The 19,917-nt window shown below is 38.6% G+C and overlaps 1 long non-coding RNA gene across 1 annotated transcript in view; it reads left to right on the top strand.

Annotated features, from left to right (window-relative positions):
- The window catches only part of LOC117200508 (uncharacterized), a 250,081-nt gene extending 233,812 nt beyond the window's left edge, over positions 1-16,269 (top strand). Inside the window, exon 4 of the long non-coding RNA XR_007478295.1 lies at positions 15,560-16,269. This is a non-coding gene — a long non-coding RNA (uncharacterized LOC117200508). The remainder of the gene's footprint in view (positions 1-15,559) is intronic.
- The last annotated feature ends 3,648 nt before the right edge of the window (positions 16,270-19,917 follow it).

Here is a 19,917-nt window from a genome sequence, read left to right as displayed (position 1 = left end):
GCTCTTCAAAATTACTATTCTAAGTTTATTTGACATCTAGTTAGGTCCAAATCATATCCCAGGATGGTGAAAAATAAAAATCCATTTAAAATCCTGTCAGGATTTCTAAAAAGTTTTGGTAGCCTCAGCCCTTTCTCTAATTTTTCTTTTTTTTAAATTAATTAACATTTATTTATTTTTGGCTGCATTGGGTCTTCATTGCTGCACCTGGGCTTTCTCTAGTTGAGGTGAGCAGGGGCTACTGTTCGTTGCGGTGCGTGGGCTTCTCATTGCGGTGGCTTCTCTTGTTGCAGAGCACAGGCTCTAGGCACGCAGGCTTCAGTAGTTGTGGTACACGGGCTCAGTAGTTGTGGCTCGTGGGCTTAGTTGCTCTGTGCCATGTGGGATCTTCCCGGACCAGGGCTTGAACCCATGTCCCCTGCATTGGCAGGAGGATTCTTAACCACTGCGCCACCAGGGAAGTCCCTTAGCTTAATGTTTTCAAAGTTCGTTCATATTTCAGTATGTATCAGCACTTCCTTTTTATTGCTGAATAATATTCCATTGTATGAATATAACATATTTTATTTATCCATTTATCTGTTGATGGAACTTGAGCTGTTTCTACTTTTTAGATGTTATGAATAGTGCTATTATGAACATTTGTGTACAAGTTTTTGTGTGGACATTTGATTTCATTTACCTTGGGTTATATACCTAAAAAGGGAATTGTTGGATCACAGGGTAACTCTATGTTTAGCCTTTTGAGAAAGCCAGACTGTTTTCCTAATTGGCTACATTTTACATTTCCACTAGCAATGCATGAAGGTTCGAATTTCTCCAGTCCCTCATCAACACTTGTTATTATCTGTCTTTTTTATTATAGCCATCCTAGTGGGTGTGAGGGAAATCACTGTGATTGTGATTGCCATTTTCCTGAAGGCTAATGATATTGTGCATCTTTTCATGTGCTTATTGGCCATTTGTATATCTTCTTTGGAGAAATGTATATTCAGATCTTTTGCCCGTTCTTAAATTGGGTTGTCTTTTTATTGTTGCGTTTAAATTTTTTTTATGTATTCTAGATACAAATCCCATATCAGATATATGATTTGCAAATCTTTTCTTGTCTTCTATAGGTTTCTTGCTGGTGTCCTTTGAAACACAAAAGTTTTCAATTTTGATGAAGTCAAATTTATCTGTTTTCTTTTTTTGCTTGTACTTTTGGTGTTATATCTAATGAGCCGTTGACTAAAGTTACAGATTTATGCCTGGGTTTCCTTCTAAACTTTTATAGGTTTAGCTTTTACATTTCAGTCTTTGCTTTTGGGGGGTTAATTTTTGTATTTGGTGCGAGGTAAAGGTCTAATTATATCCTTTTGCATGTGATATCCAGTTGTCCCAAACCTTTTGTTGAAAAGACTATTCTTTCCTCATTGGATTATCTTGGAACCCTTGTCAAAAAACCAACTGACCATAAAAAATAAAAATTAAAAAAAAACAACTGACCATAAGTGTGTGTAAGAGTTTTTAAAATACGTTTTTTCCTAATATCTATAATTTCTTTTCTAAAAGGATAAGTAATAGGTCACATCGCTGGTTACTATGACACTTTTAAATCAAAAAGTTCAGAATAGAAGCATTTTAACAATTGTTTTGTTCCCCTAGAGCCATTTAGAAAATTCTACTTGCAGCTAAAACATTCTTTCCCATTAGAGGTATTTCACCCAGATAGAAAACTAGATAAACTGGGAAACTGAGGTCACACAAAGGATTTCCTTAATCTCTTGGGTACGTGTTCTAATTTCCCCCTTTTTGCCCTCTTTTTTTTTCTTTTATCCAGAAGAGTAATATTAACTTTTTAATAAAATTCATAGCGATCAATCAGTTATCTAGTGTTCAGGCCCAGAATATATTTCTTGGCTAAAAGATCTCTACCCCACTTCCACATGTGGAAAGAAATAAAACATGGGACTCTAATCTCATAAATGAGTAACAAGGGTTGTTTCCTCAAATGAGACAAGGATTTAGGATGAGAACATGTTTTGAATTGAGATGGTTTTCATAAATCTGATTAGCTCTGATTGTAGGCTTATTTTATTGTTCACTGTATTTTGTTCCCATTTATAGTAATCAATAATAGATTTAATTGTGCTCTATCATTTATATCATTAATATTTCCCCTAGGTTTGAGTGCTGTGAAGTTCTCCTTTAAACTTGTATGGGGATTAAACTTGGCAGTGATTTAAAGTAATTAATTCATATGTCAGTTGTTAGCAAGGTCCAGTAATTAAAGTCTACTTTAGAGTAAGTTATTAACTCTCCAATAAAAAAAAAAGCACTTTATCAACTTATCAGTTTTAGCTATTTATTCTGGTTGACAGACGAGATAGGGAAGTTATTGACTGCACATAATCACCTCTGTACTTTCACCAGTAAGCACTGGGGTCAAATGGAAGTCTAGGTTGTTCAAGGTCATAATTTAAATATAGAATAAACCAGTTCAGATTGCTGGGGTGGGGGAAGGTGCCCTTGGATCTTGTCACCTTTGCAATACTGTCTCCTGAAATTTTGCAAAGTCTGTTTTTACTCTGTTCACAATTTTCAAATTTCTAAAGTAAAAACCTAGACCGAGTATTTCATATTGAGGTCAGATATTAAATTGCTTTACTTTTATTTGCAATATTATTAACTATAGTCACCATGCTGTACATTACATACTCATGACTAATTTATTTTATAAGTGGAGGTTTGTACCTTTTGACTCCCTTTGTATAATACTTTTAAAAACTAATATAATATTAAAAAAGTAATATATGTCAGTTATATCTCAACTTTTTAAAAAGGTAAAATTAAAAAAAATTTTTAAACCTTTAGATGCTCTCCTTGTGAACAGGCTACGGGGAAGAATTCTAGATAAGTGTAATACCTGGGACACAACAGGTGCAGGCCTTTTATTTGCAAACCTAAACTAGCCACATTTTTCCATCTCATGATAGCAAGGTTACTTTTTTTTTTTTTTTAACATCTTTATTGGAGTATAATTGCTTTACAATGGTGTGTTAGCTTCTGCTTTATAACAAAGTGAATCAGTTATACATATACATATGTTCCCATATCTCTTCCCTCTTGCGTCTCCCTCCCTCCCACCCTCCCTATCCCACCCCTCCAGGAGGTCACAAAGCACCGAGCTGATCTCCCTGTGCTATGCGGCTGCTTCCCACTAGCTATCTATTTTACGTTTGGTAGTGTATATATGTCCATGCCTCTCTCTCACTTTGTCACAGCTTACCCTTCCCCCTCCCCATATCCTCAAGTCCATTCTCTAGTAGGTCTGTGTCTTTATTCCTGTCTTACCGCTAGGTTCTTCATGACATTTTTTTTTCTTAAATTCCATATATATGTGTTAGCATGCGGTATTTGTCTTTCTCTTTCTGACTTACTTCACTCTGTATGACAGACTCTAGGTCTATCCACCTCATTACAAATAGCTCAATTTTGTTTCTTTTTATGGCTGAGTAATATTCCATTGTATATGTGTGCCACATCTTCTTTAGAGGGTGTGGAGAAAAGGGAACACTCTTGCACTGCTGGTGGGAATGTGAATTGGTACAGCCACTATGGAGAACAGTATGGAGGTTCCTTAAAAAACTACAAATAGAGCTACCATATGACCCAGCAATCCCACTACTGGGCATATACCCTGAGAAAACCATAATTCAAAAAGAGTCATGTACCAAAATGTTCATTGCAGCACTATTTACAATAGCCCGGAGATGGAAGCAAGGTTCCTTTTATTCTGCTTTGCTTCTTGGCCTGACATTTGGTTACATTTATTCAGCTTGAGGGCAACCATAATGGGCCCTTTGCTTTCCCCTGGTGGGCTTGTGATGAACTACTACCAAGGTCAGTTCAGGTCTAACTCTGTATGTGGTCAGTCATGACTACAATAGTGGTTCCCAAGCCCAGCTGATCATCAGACTATCTGGGGTGGTATTTAAAGAGCTTTTTAGGCCTCATCCCAAATGTCCTGAATCTGGATCTCTAGGGTAGAGCTGATGAATCTGTATGTTTCAAATCTTCCCAAGGTGATTCTGATATTCAGCCAAGTTTGGGAAGTGGTCCAGGACCCTCTCCAGGTAATTAGAGATCCCATGAGTGTGGCCTTAGGGCATTGCCTCTGAGAAACTGCCATCTACTTACCAGAAGATTCTAAAAAGACCAGAGGTTCCTGTTTGCAGTCTGCCCTTAATGACTATCCACTACCTTGGCGAAGAATTCAGTGTTCTTTCTCTGTCACTCTCACTCCCTCAGGCTGTCCTTGTGACTTATTTACTCTTTCAAGCTGCCCAGCAGTGGTGCTGGTGAGAATAAGATAGGCTTTGGTCTTAGAGACTTGACATGGCCTCTTGGCTCAGCCTCCTCTATGGGTGCCATTTGCCTCATCTGTACAGTGGAGATAATATTGTCCTCCCAAGGATGTTATGAAGACCAGAAGAATGTATTAATATTACACCCTGCACTAGGCATTATAACTTGTTTGGTTTTACTTATCCACCTCTATGAATATGTTGGGTAAATGAAGCTTGGTCATCAGTTTTCCCTGATTGTAGCCCCTGGATTTCTCTATGCAGTGTTTCTCAAAGTAAGGAACATAGATCACCTGCATCTGAATAGGAGGGAGAGAGGAGAGAAATCTGCTCTTATGTAACTGTAACTTTCTGCACTTTTGAATTTTTTATTGCAGTATAACATACACATAGCAAAGTGTATTTATTATAAGTGAACAGCTCAGTGAATTTTCATAAACTGAAGACACTCATGAAACCAACACCCAGATCAAGAAATAAAACATGACCAGAACCCCAGAAGCCCTCTGCACTCGAACTTTGAGAACCAGTGTCATAGGAAGAGCCCAGCTGGGGAACTCCCCTTTGCCGCAGTCCTGCTCCTTTCTCACGAGCCAAATCTGCGTGCCGTGTGAGCCCTCCCCAATCTGAGAGCCTGTGGCCTCACATGCACCCTTAATAGTGATGAGACTTCCTTTGTCAGAAGGGTCACAAAGGATGTTTCCATCATTTATATTCTTGCTTACACCCTAAACTGCTTACAGTAAATGAATTCAGGTCCTAGCCAACAAGGAGTGGAGATCACTCATTGTCTGAAAGCATCAGCTTATTACAACACTCCAGCATTTTCTCACGGAAGGGTGAATGAGGTAGATTCTAGTGTAATTACCTTTGTGTAATTGAAAACTAAATCACTGTTGACTGCATAGTTTAAATATCCATTTAAATACTTTCATTTCATTGCACTTATTTTTGCAGGACGTGCTAGTACCAAATAGGCTATTAATTTTTCTAGTGGATTAAAATCTGCATGGGAACATTAAAAACTAACCCAGCTCAAATAGATGCCCTCTTCTTGCAGAAATCATTAGAGAGAGCTTGTCTTTTTCTTTAATCCAGCTATTCAAAATAATCTATTAGACTAAGACCTGTAATAATACAGGTCTTGCCCAAAAGAGATCAGGTTTTTCTATGCAATATAATTTAGGCAAGATTTTAAATAATAGAACAAGAGCCCGTGGTGCTTTTGCCTGTATCTCCTCAAATTTTAACATGCACACCAATTACCTGGGGGTCTTGTTAAAATGCAGATTCTGATTTTGCGTGTCTTGAAGCCTGAGATTCTGCGTTTCTAACAGGTTCCCAGCTGGGGCTGATGCTGCTGGTCTGAGGGCCATACCTTGAGCAGCAAGAGTATTCAGAATAAGCCCTGACTAGAAGCCTGGGTACATATCTGAGCTTCAGCTTCCTCGTATATATAGACAATTTCTAAGTCCCTTCTAACTGTACAATTCCACAATTCAATAATCTCTCTTCACTTATTAGCTCATTTTTCTTTAGGCTGCTGATTCTCATTGTTTATGCTGTTTAAGCTGTTGTATTAGGTATTGTGTATTGGAGGGCCAGGTAAAAACTCCTACTTATGGCTGAAAAGTTTTATTTTTCAATCTTCTACAAGTCTACCTCAATCCATGGAAAATTTTGGCTAATAATAACATGATACTGGCCTCGGACCATAAGCTAAACTTGAGTCAGCAGTGCAGGGCTTTGGATAGATAAGCCAGTGTGAACCTGGGAGTATAACCAAAAGAAATGGACAGCTAGGGCTTCCCTGGTGGCACAGTGGTTAAAAGTCCACCTGCCAATGCAGGCGACACAGGTTTGAGCCCTGGTCCAGGAGGACCCCACATGCCACGGAGCAACTAAGTCCATGTGCCACAACTACTGAGCTACTGAGCCTGTGCTTTAGAGCCCACAAGCCACAACTACTGAGCCCCTGTGCCACAACTACTGAAGCCCACGTGCCTAGAGCCCTTGCTCCTCAACAAGAGAAGCCACCGCAATGAGAAGCCTGTGCACCGCAACAAAGATTATCCCCTGCTCACCGCAACCAGAGAAAAGCCCGCGCACCGCAACGAAGACCCAACGCAGCCAAAGATAAAATAAATAAAATAAAATAAGTTAAATTAAAAAGAAAAAAGAAAGCTATGGAGACCACTGCCAATACCACAGCCAGTTCTTACCAATGGAGGTGGTGACAACATGGAGGCAGAGAAAGTCTAGCCACTGAAAATTATTTCTAATACAGCATACACATCAGCAACTAACAGGGAAAACTAACAGGCAGGGAAAATAGCACCCATCTTCCTTTTACATTCTACATCTCACTTCATTATATCTGACTGGCAAAATCTAGTTTATATAGTCATAGTTTTTTAGCTATAAGTCAATATTTATTGAAGTATAACATACACACAGAAAAATGCACAAATCACAATTAGTCAGCTTGATGAACTTTCCTAAAGTGAACATACCCATGTAACCAGCACCCAGATGAGGAGATGGAAATTCCTAGCACCCAGAAGCACCCCTTATGCTCTTTTCTAAGCATTATCCTCCCTGAAGTTAACTGCAATCTTGGCTTCTAACATCATAGAGCAGTTTTGCCTATTTTTGAACCTTATACAAAGTGGAATAATATGATATGTACTCTTTTATAACTGACTTTTTTCACTCAGCATTATTTTTGTGAGATTTATCCATGTTGCGTGTAGCAATTGTACCTTCATTTTCATTGCTGTATTGTGCTCCATTGGATGAATATAACAACATTTATGTATTCTACTGCAGATGGACATTTGGATTGTTTCCAGTTTGGTTATTACAAATAGTGCTGCTATGAAAATAACATATGTATACATTTCAGTTAGATATATAAGAATGGAATTTCTGGGTTATAGGAGATACATACACTTAGCTCAAGTATATATTGCCAAACCGTTTTCCAAAGTAATGGATGTGCCACATCCTTACCAAAATTTATATTGTCCATCTTTTACATTTTAGCCATTCTGTTGAAAGGCTAATGTGATGTATGGAAATCATATTGTGGTTTTAGTTTTTATTTACCTGATGTCTAACAAGTGAAGCACCTTTTCTTGTATTTATTGGCCATTTGGATATCCTCTTCCATGAAGTGCCTGTCCAAGTCTTTTGCCCAATTTTCTGTTGGCTTGTCTGACCTTTTCTTGTTCTTTTTGGTTCTTTATTCTGAATATGAGTCTTTTGTTGGGTATATGCATCGGAAGCACCTTTTGCCTCTCTGCAGCTTGTTTTTTCACTCCTTTAGTAGTGTCTTTTGATGAAGATGTTCATAATTTTGATGTAGTTCAGTTCATCAGAGGTTCTCCTTTATGGTCTATTTTGTGAGTATCCAGTTTAAGACTGCTGACTCCACGGTCGTAAAGGTATTCTCCTATGTTTTCTTGTGAAAGCTTGTTTTACTGTTGACATTTAGATTTATAATTCATCTGATACTGATTTCTGTATATGATGAAAAGTAGGAAATATAGTTTTGAGCCTTCCAACTCCTATAATGCTGTGAAATGGGGTATCTATAGAAGTTGGTGAAAATGAAGCTGAGTGCCAAGAGGCTATATCTAACACAGTTAACCTAGGCGAGTTTTTATACCGTAAAACATGGAGCTACAAACCATGAATTTTACTGAACCTCTTTTCAATATGACTTTCTGTGATAGCGATTTTCCAGATCCCACACCTCCCTAATGGCAACAGTCCACTTCAAGCACTTGCTTCGCCTCTTCTTCCTTACCCTACCTCTTGGAATGTCATCATTTTTGCAAGAGCACTGTGTTCTTTTTCAAAACTTATAGCAAGAATTGATCTGCTTTCAAATAAATGAAAAGAAGCCCAAGGTTAGACTTGGTGAGTAAATGTGAATGTTAGAATACTTTTAAAGATTTGTAGTTTTATTATCCAATCTAAGGAACTGGGGTCAGGTATGGAATATTGTTCTAAAAGCCTTGAGGATGTGGAAACAACCTCAGCGTCCATCAGTGGATGAATGGATAAAGAAGTTGTGAGATATATTATATATATGTGTGTGTTTGTGTGTGTGTGTGTGTGTGTGTGTGTATATATATATATATATGTATACAGCAGAATATTATTCAGCCATAAGAAAGAGGAAATCCTGCCATGTACAATAATATGGACCTTGAAGGCTTTGTGGTAAGTAAAATATGTCAGAGAGAGACAAAACTGTATGATCTCACTTGTATGTGGAATCTTAAAAAAAAAAAAAAAAAAACTCTTAGAAAAAGAGATCAGACTTGTGGTTACCAGAACGGGTTGAGCCAGGGGAGGAGAAATTTAAGGAAGGTGGTCAAAAGGTACAAACTTTCAGTTATAAGATAAATAAGTATGAGGGATGTAATGTACAATATGATGACTATAGTTAACCCTGCTGTATAATATATAGGAAAATAGTTAAGAGTTTGTGTCACAAGGAAAATAAGTTTTTTTCTGCTTTTTCCCTTGATTGTATCTACATGAGATGATGCATGCTGACTAAACATGTTGTGGTAATCATTTCACAATATATGTAAGTCAAACCATCATGCAGTACACCTTAAACTTGTACAGATATATGTCATTATATCTCAATAAAACTGGAAAAAGTAAATAAAAGGCTTGAGGAAAAAGCGAGTTCTCCTAGGTGGGTTAAACAAGCTCCATCACCCTACCTCTCCCCACTTAGAGGCACAACCACTTCAGGCAATTTTTTTCATATAGAACAACTGATGCCTCAATCTGATGTAAGGTATTATACAAAGGAGGTTTTGAAACAAACTCCCTACAACCAGATTTCTCTGTATAGGATCCTCCTTTAGAAATTACGGGGTGGCCCCTGGAACAAAAACATGCATCTAGAGCAAAATTCTTCTCAACTGCCTTGCGCCTGAATCCCTGCTCTTTCCTTTGACATTTCGATGTATCCTTTGGTTCCCTAATAATAATAGCTGAAGTGGGTTGTGAAATATGACCTTTTTATTATTCAGCTCAATTTTTATTTCATGTCCCTATATGTCTGGGTCCTTAGGAAAATAACACTGGTCATTTCAGGTCATACTGAAATGGTCATTTCCAAGCCATGCTATACAATTTCAGGATCTTACATAGTGCCAAGGCTTCTGGAACAGGGTGAGTGTCTTAGCTGGTCCTTAATTAGTTCACAGTGATAAGGCCAAGACTGATATACATTGTAGGGGTCCCCTGGCCCCTTTATGTCTAGGAGTCTTCTGTTGTTTCTGGGTTCCTTAGAGATCTGACCATCTGCATAGATGCACCTGGCAGCAATTGCCCCTCGGTTCTCCCAGTTCTTATTTGCCAGGCACTCTTCTAATTATTCTATATGTATTGTCCTACTTAATTTCCATAATAACCCTGTATGGTAATTGCTGTTATTATCTATATTTTATAAATGAGGACATTGAGGTTAGATAACATGCCTAAAGCCCTCGCTTCTCGTTAGTGGTGAAGCTTTTGCTGTGGATTGATTCCCTTTACTCTTTCGTGTGAATGCTCATTAATAATCCATTTGCCCACCCTTGCTTTGCCTCTCAGATCTTAGACAAACCTCTTATTATCATCTCCACTTGCCTCCAGAATTTTTCTTTGCAAAGATCCATCACACCAAGGTTTGCCAGTCATCTTAGTTAATCTTCTTATTCAATTTATGAAGCGAGTATTTGTAGGCACCAGCTATGTGTCCAACACAAGTTCTGATGACTGAATGGGATAGGGAGGAAAGAAATACAAGAGTCCCTTTCATAGGAAACACAAACGGAATTTAACTTAATTAGAAAGAAACCTAAGTGCTTCAATCACTAACCATTGATTTGACACTTGGAACTCAGATATATGAACAGCTATTGTTGTTTTTGATGGCCCTTTCATCTGGGTCATTTCCCAGAAGTAGCATATGTTTCCTCTTATGCTCATCTGAGAACTACTGATCCTTCCGAGGGGCCCACCTCCACCCACAGTCCCCCTCAGGGTTCAGTGGGTCTCAAGTGTCAATTTCCCAGCGTTCACTCACGCTTCCACAGGGATTAGGATAAGGATGGAATCTTTGGGAAACTGAAAGTGCCATTTTAGACTCAACATAGTTTATTTTTTAAAAGATTTTTCTGATGTGGACCACTTTTTTTTTTGTTTTGCGGTACGCGGGCCTCTCACTGTTGTGGTCTCTCCCGTTGCGGAGCACAGGCTCCCGACGCGCAGGGTCAGCGGCCATGGCTCACGGGCCTAGCCGCTCCGCGGCATGTGGGATCTTCCCGGACCGGGGCACGAACCCGTGTCCCCTGCATCGGCAGGCGGACTCTCAACCACTGCGGATGTGGACCATTCTTAAAATCTTTATTGAGTTTTTTACAACATTGCTTCTGTTTCATGTTTTGGCCTTTTGGACATGAGGCATGTGGGATCTTACCTCCCTGGAAGGTGAAGTCCCAACCACTGGACCGCCAGGGAAGTCCCGTAGACTCAATATAGTCTTGACAGATTTTATGGATGAACCTGGTACTAGTCACTAAATATAAGGTTTTTATGGAAAAATATCTACATGTTCCCCAAAAGACAATTTTGTAAACTAATCTGACTACAGTCCTTGATTATGAACCATGTTACATTCTTTGCATTTCTTGGGGACCTTAACTTGTAAACCTGACCGTTTTAAGTGGAATGTCTGGTGTTTTCTCTATTCTTTACTCTTTCAGAATGAGGTAGATGTCTCTGTCCTGATACCAGTTCTCAACTTGAGCAAATTAGTGCCTCTAGCCACTTCAGAGAAAACAGATCTCTGGTAGGGATCATTTAAGACATTACAGCAGTGTTTTACAAAGTTCTAATTACCCTGTTTATCTGGAATCTCCTGAAAATTAATCCCTAATTAGCTGAATGTAAGATGACCTACTGTGGGAACTAGTTTTACTGGAACATTTCATCCTAGATTTCTGTGACCACGAGTTTAGTCCTAGAGAAAAGTAAATCGGCACCACTTTCTCCATTTCGTTACGTAGTAATCACGAAATGTAGGAGCCTGATCAAACAGTCCATGGTCCTGATGGAAGGCAGAATGTCGTGGCTTTGTAAGAAGAAACATAAAATCCCTAACCCTAGAGAGTGATCAGTTTATCTTGTCGCTTCCTCCTTAGATTAAGAGCAATTTCGGTAGGATGAGATCCCTGGGCACAGCACCTGCAGGAAGGAGAGAGGACTGAAATGGAAGATAACTCCAAGCTTTGTCTTGAGGAATTTTTAAACCTCCATCCATCTCAATTTTGTTATTTGTGAAATGGGGTCTTAATAACTATTTAATAGGAGAATTATAAGATTGCACCGGATGTGTGAAAGTGCTTTATGTTTAAAGCAGTATATGCCACTACAGATTTTGAAAATTCATTTTTATATTGCCTTTGCTTTTTTTTTTTTCCTTTGCTTTTTAACCTAGTAAGTGCCGTGACCAGCCATAATGACCACATTACACATTTTAAAACCATTGCTAGACTTTGGTGCTGGTGGTGTGATAGTAGCGATAGCAAGGCAAACAGAAAGCGGAGTGTGGGTAGGTGGTGGGTGTAGGTGTGTGCATGCCCATGTGCTGGGTTTTCTTTATGTTCCGAAAAGTTCTGTGAAAGTCATCCAGTGTGCAAATGGGAAGGAACACAAATCAGGTAGGGAATCTACCCAGGTGTCAGAGAGTCCACATTGATCTAACTGACAAAATAACTGTCCATCCCAAGTTCATGTCATTACTTTTAAAAAAATAATAACCATTTTTACTGCTAATAGTTTCAAAGACTTGTGGAGATGTTTTTTACTTTGTTATATTGGTTAAGATTTTTAAAGTTAGCTCTTACGGTAATAGCTTATCTTAAGATGGCTTTGTTTAAGAGATGAGGTAAATTCCATCCTGGAAGCAAGAATGACCTAGAACAGATGCTTTTTTCCAATTCCACTCCAATGGATCCCTTAGGCTGAATTCCACCTCTTAAAAAAAAAAAAAAAAAAAGCACGGATATGTATGGACTCAGTAAGGGTGGAGGAAGGAAAGCTGATAGTGACTCACTCCAGTTTATAGGAGGAGAGGATTATGTTTCCACCTCCATAAGCCTGATGGTAGGAACTCCCACGTAGAAAGATGAGGCAGATCTTGACATGAAAGCAGTTTGAAGTAGTGGCCCACCCTACAAAACAAGCTAAATTCATTGTTAACTTCTAGACTACACAGTTAAAATGGAAGAACAGCAGGTGCCCCCATACGCTCAAAGGCCTGAAAAAATGTATGTATCTTCTGGTGAGGAATTTCAATTTTAGAACTCTATCCTTAGGGAGTAATCAAGCATAAATGCAAAGATTGAGCTACTGGGTGGATCATCCAAGCTCTGTTCATCATACAGAAATAGTAAAAGCAACCTAAGCAGCCAACAATAAAAGTTTAGTTAAATAAATACATCCATATAATGTGTACTATTTATATTTAAAGTATTGTAATAGATAAATATTTATTCATATGATAAAATTTTAAAATTTATTAAGGACAAACACAGGTGGCCAATCAACCAATTGATTCCAATTTTGTAAAATAAATAAATGTGTGAATGTAAGTGTGGTTTTAAAAGCCCTTAAAGGGCTCCTAACTCAAAATGGTAGAATGAGCCCATGCATTTAATCTCCTCTTGCTCTCCAAATCCCACTAAAATGATTTTAGGTCAGACGCACTCACAAACGACACAGTTTATAAAAGTGCAAAAAGGAACACCCCCTGATTTCACCCCCAACCCAACTCTGGGTCTTGCCTACATCTCTTCAAGTGGAAGGAAAGCTAAGGAATGAGACACGAGAATAGAAAGAGAAGATTTTTACTTTTTATTTTATACTTTCTGTACTAGTTGAATTTTTTAATTAGTATGTACGTATATTTGTAACTTTAAAAGTTATTGAAGGGTAGATACAAATGTATTAATACAGCAGCACCACACCATTTTGCATTCAGCTTCATGAGGATTCACCTAAATTTGGTAAAGGTAGAAGGCAAAAGAGAAAGAATAAAGGAGAGGGAAAGGGAAGAAAGAGAGGAGGAGGAGGAGAACAAGAGAGAATGTTTTAAATGGTGTGATGATTTCTGCCTGACTTGCCTTTCAGTTGGCTTGAACTTAACCCGAAGTTAATCCGAAAAAGGTGATGTAAATTTGATCCATTTCTGGTCCCGTGCACTGTTCATATTTGTAGTATCTAGTCATGATGAATGTGATTCTAGTATTAACAGATTCTTTTATTTTTATTTGTTTATTTAGACTTAAATAACATGGCTTATTAACACAACTACTTCATAAGGGCTCAACTGAGGAAGGAACATTCTCTGACACTGAGCAATGTAAGGTATTTTCAAGGGTAATTCTCATTCCCCCCTTGATTTAGAAGTTAATTCCCAAAACTATGGAAAGCCAGTGCAGAAATTAGTAATCAGTGGTGGTATTAAGATGTTTTTTATTCTCTTCCCCTCTCTCCTTAGTCATGTTTTCTATTTGAAGTACGAGGAAGTGTTCCTTTTGTAATAAGACAACTATATTTTAAAAAAATGTTTTTAACAGAATGTGTAGCTCTCATTCCACCTTCACCTGGCTGGTGAGCACCCAGTAGCTCCTAGTCTTTCACAGAGGCTAGCAGATTTCATGACTCTATTCTTAGAAGCATCTCATTCCCTCCTGCTGCCCCACATGGAGCACTTTTTAGTGATAAGATACCATAGCGTCATAATTTTTTACCTTACAAAACGCTCAGTCCCAGTCTGTGTCAGATGCTGTTCATAACTAGCCCTTCAACTTTTTTTCTTTTTCTTTGTGTAAAGTGCGTCATTAAATTTTAAGAAACTGAAATTTATATTCATCAGTAAAAAAAAAAAATTTTTTTAGAATTTGAAATACACTTAGAAAATGCCATTTGCAGAAGAAACATTAAATAGTCTACCCCTTTATTATGTAAGTTGAAAAGCCATCCAAGATACTTCAGATAGCGTAAAAAGGAACTCACATAGTGATGATTAATCTGTGTTTCTGCCTGCAAAATTGAGCAATCAGGGTTAGCCTGTCCCCGAAGAACAATTTTGAAATCCTGAAAGGATAATCAAGCATTTATCTCAGAGGCCTATGGAATAACCAAATCCTTTGGATACTTAAAAGGTAGAGAATAAGAAGCAGCTGAGGGCTGCCTGCTCTTGAGGCAGGGCTAGCACTGTGGAAATGTGTCCAAAACTGGTAGCCTGACCAGGTTGCAGTTAATGGTTCTGATCTGTAGAAAGTGAGACTTCAAGACCACGGGTTCTCTGTGGAGGATAGGTACTTGAATAGATACCTAATTACAAGTTAGGAATACAGTTTTAATAACTTATTATATGATGCAGAATAATTTATTTAATCTCCTGGACTCCTTTATTTTTATAGATTTAAAATAGGAATCATACTATTTGTTTAATCCACAAATTAAATGAGAGGCGCCTTTTCGGTATACAGTGCTGGCTCCTAACGTATAAGAATAAATTTTCAGGGCTTCCCTGGTGGCGCAGTGGTTGAGAATCTGCCTGCCAATGCAGGGGACACGGGTTCGAGCCCTGGTCCGGGAAGGTCCCACATGCCGCGGAGCAACTAGGCCCGTGAGCCACAACTACTGAGCCTGCGCGTCTGGAGCCTGTGCTCCGCAACAAGAGAGGCCACGACAGTGAGAAGCCTGCACACCGCGATGAAGAGTGGCCCCCTCTTGCCACAACTAGAGAAAGCCCTCGCACAGAAACGAAGACCCAACACAGACAAAAATAAATAAATAAATAAATAAAATTTTAAAAAGAATAAATTTTCAAACATTTATTAAGAAAAAAAGATAAAACACACCCTATCTACAGCAGACTTTTTGGGAAGTGTGGGAAGTGGCAGACAAGCAGTTCCTGATGAGGCCAATGGGAAGCCTGGAGACATCTTTATGTTCCCCATTAGCATTTTGCAACTTGTTTACTTGTTAAATACCTTGGCAACAAGAATTGCATTTTTCTCTAGAAACAATAAATGCTGGAGAGGGTGTGGAGAAAAGGGAACACTCTTGCACTGCTGGTGGGAACGTGAATTGGTACAGCCACTATGGAGAACAGTATGGAGGTTCCTTAAAAAACTACAAATAGAACTACCATATGACCCAGCAATCCCACTACTGGGCATATATCCTGAAAAAAACCATAATTCAAAAAGAGTCATGTACCAAAATGTTCATTGCAGCTCTATTTACAATAGCCCGGAGATGGAAACAACCTAAGTGTCCATCATCGGATGAATGGATAAAGAAGATGTGGCACATATATACAATGGAATATTACTCAGCCATAAAAAGAAATGAAATTGAGCTATTTGTAATGAGGTGGGTGGACCTAGAGTCTGTCATACAGAGTGAAGTAAGTCAGAAAGAGAAAGACAAATACCGTATGCTAACACATATATATGGAATTTAAGAAAAAAAATTTCATGAAGAATCTAAGGGTAAGACAGGCATAAAGACACAGACCTACTAGAGAATGGACTTGAGGATATGGGGAGGGGGAAGGGTAAGCTGTGACAAAGCGAGAGAGTGGCATGTACATATATACACTACCAAACTTAAAATAGATAGCTAGTGGGAAGCAGCCGCATAGCACAGGGAGATCAGCTCGGTGCTTTGTGACCACCTAGAGGGGTGGGATAGGGAGGGTGGGAGGGAGGGAGACGCAAGAGGGAAGAGATATGGGAACATATGTATATGTATAACTGATTCACTTTGTTATAAAGCAGAAGCTAACACACCATTGTAAAGCAATTATACTCCAATAAAGATGTTAAAAAAATTGCATTTTTCTTGCATGGAATCCATGTCTAAGAAAACACACACCTGGAAGCTGTCAACAACAATATGCTTGCCAAGTTAGATGAGCCCACTGGCAGGGTTGGCATGGATCAGCCTTAATCCTTTCTCAGGGCACTGAAGCAAGAGGCACTGGAGAGTATCTGTCAGGAGTTTTCAGGTGAATCCCATTCCGCCTCCGTGCACCAGAGGCCTGCACCATAGCCTCCTCCTCTGTCATCTGACCAGCAGGATTGCTGCTGTGCTTTACGGATGGTGAAGACATATTTTCGGCTCTTCCTTCTTTTTAATTCCTCCTTCTTTCCTTACTTCTGAGATGGGGACTGAATGGAGAGTACCAAATTGACCTGGAGAGCATGAACTAGATGTGCTTAGATTATGGAGCCTGGCCTCAATGGGGAAGAAATGTACCCTAACCTACCACTCCAACCATGATATCCAATTTTAAGATTTAAGCATCTAAAACAAGAACAGTTATGAAAATACCAACCTTTTTGTGAGAGCAAGATCAAACAACGTAATGAATATAAAAGCACTTTGCCAACTGTAAACTATTAAAAATAAATAAATCACATTAACAATTATTGTAGCAATTCTTTTCAAAGGGAAACAGCCAAGACCTCGAGTGAATGGAAGTCACTGCATCTTCCCACCTGGCCCAACACTCACTGCCTTCTGTAAGACCCAAATCTCCCTCTCCCTCTTCCTCACCCCAAATTTCCTTACCCCCTTCAGCACCAGTGGAAACTTCTCAACTAGCTGTTGATCTCAATATCGGATCATAGAAATTCACAGTAAGGCATAAATGAGGATTAATTCTTCTGGAATACATTTACATGTTAAAAGAATTTGTTACTCAAAAGAATTTTATCTAGATGGAATGACCTGTAGAGAAAAAAGGGAAACTGATTTTTTTTTGTAGTTTAGGTTTATTTTTTCAGCTTTTAAATTAATACATGTGATAGTTGGCAGAAATGTATTCATATTTTCACCAAAAAATATGTACACAAATATTCATGGCAACACTATTTGTAATAGCCCCAAACCAGAAACAATCTGAATGCCCATAGATAAATTTTAATCTGTTTACATAATGGAGCACTACACAACAGAGAGAATGAAGGAACTAAAACTTTATGCAACAACATGGATGAATCTCATGAACATAGTGGTGAGTAAAGGAAGCCAGGCACAAATGAGTATACACCATGTGATTCCATTTATATAAAGTTAAACGGGGAATTCCCTGGCGGTCCAGTGGTTAGGACTCTGCATTCTCACTGCCGGGGCCCCAGGTTCGATTCCTCTTTGGGGAAATGAATCTCTGATGTTAGAAGTCAGGTCTGTTTTGGTGGGGAAGTAGTAGTGACTAGGAGGGAGGCACAAGGGCAACTTCTGGAGTGGTAATAATGTTCTGTTCCTTGATCTGAAAACTGGTTACATACGTGTATTAATTTTGTGAAAATTTGTTGAGCTATAAACTTATGTATGCATGCATACATACTTCATTAAAACATGCATGTTTTAATTTGATATGCATGTATAATGTACTTAAATTAAAAGTTGGCAACACAGGGACTTCCCTGGTGGTCCAGTGGTTAAGAATCCGCCTTCCAATGCAGGGGACAGGGGTTCAATCTCTGGTCAGGGAACTAAGCTCCCACATGCCGCGGGGTAACTAAGCCCGCTTGCTGCAACGACAGAGCCCATGTGCTTTGTAGCCCGCCTGCCACAACTAGAGAGAAGTCTGCATGCCGCAACGAAGACCGACGCAGCCAAAAATAATTAATAAATAAATAAATATTTTTTAAAAATTGGCAGCACATGTTTATTGTAGAAAATCTAGGAAATATATAGTGTTAAAGGATAGCTTTTGAAAAGCTAGGTAAAAGGTAAAATCATGACTCATGTAAATATCAAATTAACACACATTAAAGATTTTATTTAACTCAATTACTGAGGAAACCAGTAAGATGTTATAGGCAGTTCAAATGATTTGATATACAGAGATTTATATTATCTACCAGGCAAAATTCATTTGCATTACATTAATAGAAATCGTTTACATAGCTATGGACAGAAAACATTTGCACTACTATCAATTTTCTAAATGTTAACCCTCTTTCTCTACTGAGTTGTAAAGTAGTCTAGTCAAAGACAGTGAAAGCAGAAATAACCAGAATGGATGAGCTAAATTTCATCCACTAAATTTCAAGGACTTTCTTAACACTAGAGTAAAATCAAAACAACCTGTAATCCTTGCATTCAGGGATAACCTACATGTGCCATATTTTTTAATATCGTGCGAGAACTTAAATCTGTAGCAAAACTTAACTGCTTCCATATTGACTATAGATTTTTCCCTTTGTTCCAGAAAGCATTTGTTCACATTCCTGATTATATCCTTAGCATACTTTCTTAGAAGGAGAAATACTAGATCAAAAGGTTCGACCATTTTAAGACTCTTGATATATATTACCAAATATTATAGGAATACTTTGAAGCACATAGCTGGGCTGGAGGAAGAGAGAAAGAAAAAACTTTTCTAGGCCAAATGCCTGTAAGACTTCATGAGTAAAATGTATGTTTACAGCCTTGCAACTTCCCACTATTTCCTTTGCTTTTGGACTTCACCAGGATTGAGCAAAAACTCAGTCATCGACTGAGGAAAAAGCGTGGGTTGACACAGCAAACCACAAAAAATCTCCAGTTCAAACACAAATCCAAGATTACAAGAGATCTCCCTACACTGATGGCTTCATCTGTATTAGGTTATAAATCCCTTGAGGGATTTTCCAGAACTCAAACCCCACTTCCTCCATATGACTTCCTGTGTTCACTTGTATTTTCTGATCTATTTTGCCAGTCAGGATTTAAAATATTCTCTAAACTACGTGTATTTAACCATGAGACCTAAATTATTCAATTATTCAATAGTGTTTATCAATTGTCTTCTAAGTGATGTGCTAGTCCTGGGGTAAGTGGTAAGCAAAACAGACTTATTTCTTCCCTGTGAGTCTCAAAAGTACGTTTAGCATATAATAAATAAAATATAACCATATACATGGAATGAACATCATGCATTTTAATGTCAGGTTATTTTTTATTTTTATTTATTTATTTTTTTTTGCGGTACGCGGGCCTCTCACTGATGTGGCCTCTCCCGTTGCGGAGCACAGGCTCCGGACGCGCAGGCTCAGCGGCCATGGCTCACGGGCCCAGCCGCTGATCTTCCCGGACCGGGGCACAAACCCGTGTCCCCTGCATCGGCAGGCGGACTCTCAACCACTGCGCCACCAGGGAAGCCCCAGGTTATTTATTGTTTTTTTTTATTTGCTGACTATTCTCAGGAGGTAGGTCTTTTCTTTCCAACTAGATAAGATGCTCCTTGAAGTCAGGTGCTATGTCTTCACTTCTCTAGAATCTTCCTAAGTATTGTGCACTTAATAGGCACCCAGTAGAGAGCAACCAAATTGAAAACATTAGCGCTTCATGTCTGTATGGACCAAGCAATTTATTCCTTCCAGCTCCTCAATTATTCTTATAATCTCTATGGGAGTAAGTAACAAATGATCGGGAAACATAAAGTAACATATTATGTTAGTGATCGTTTTACATTTTATCT

This window comes from Orcinus orca, chromosome 7 (genome assembly GCF_937001465.1).
Source record: "Orcinus orca chromosome 7, mOrcOrc1.1, whole genome shotgun sequence".
In the NCBI taxonomy this organism is placed as follows: domain Eukaryota; kingdom Metazoa; phylum Chordata; class Mammalia; order Artiodactyla; family Delphinidae; genus Orcinus; species Orcinus orca.
The sequence above is the reverse complement of the archived record's forward strand: the minus strand, read 5'-3'. Positions and strand labels throughout refer to the sequence as shown.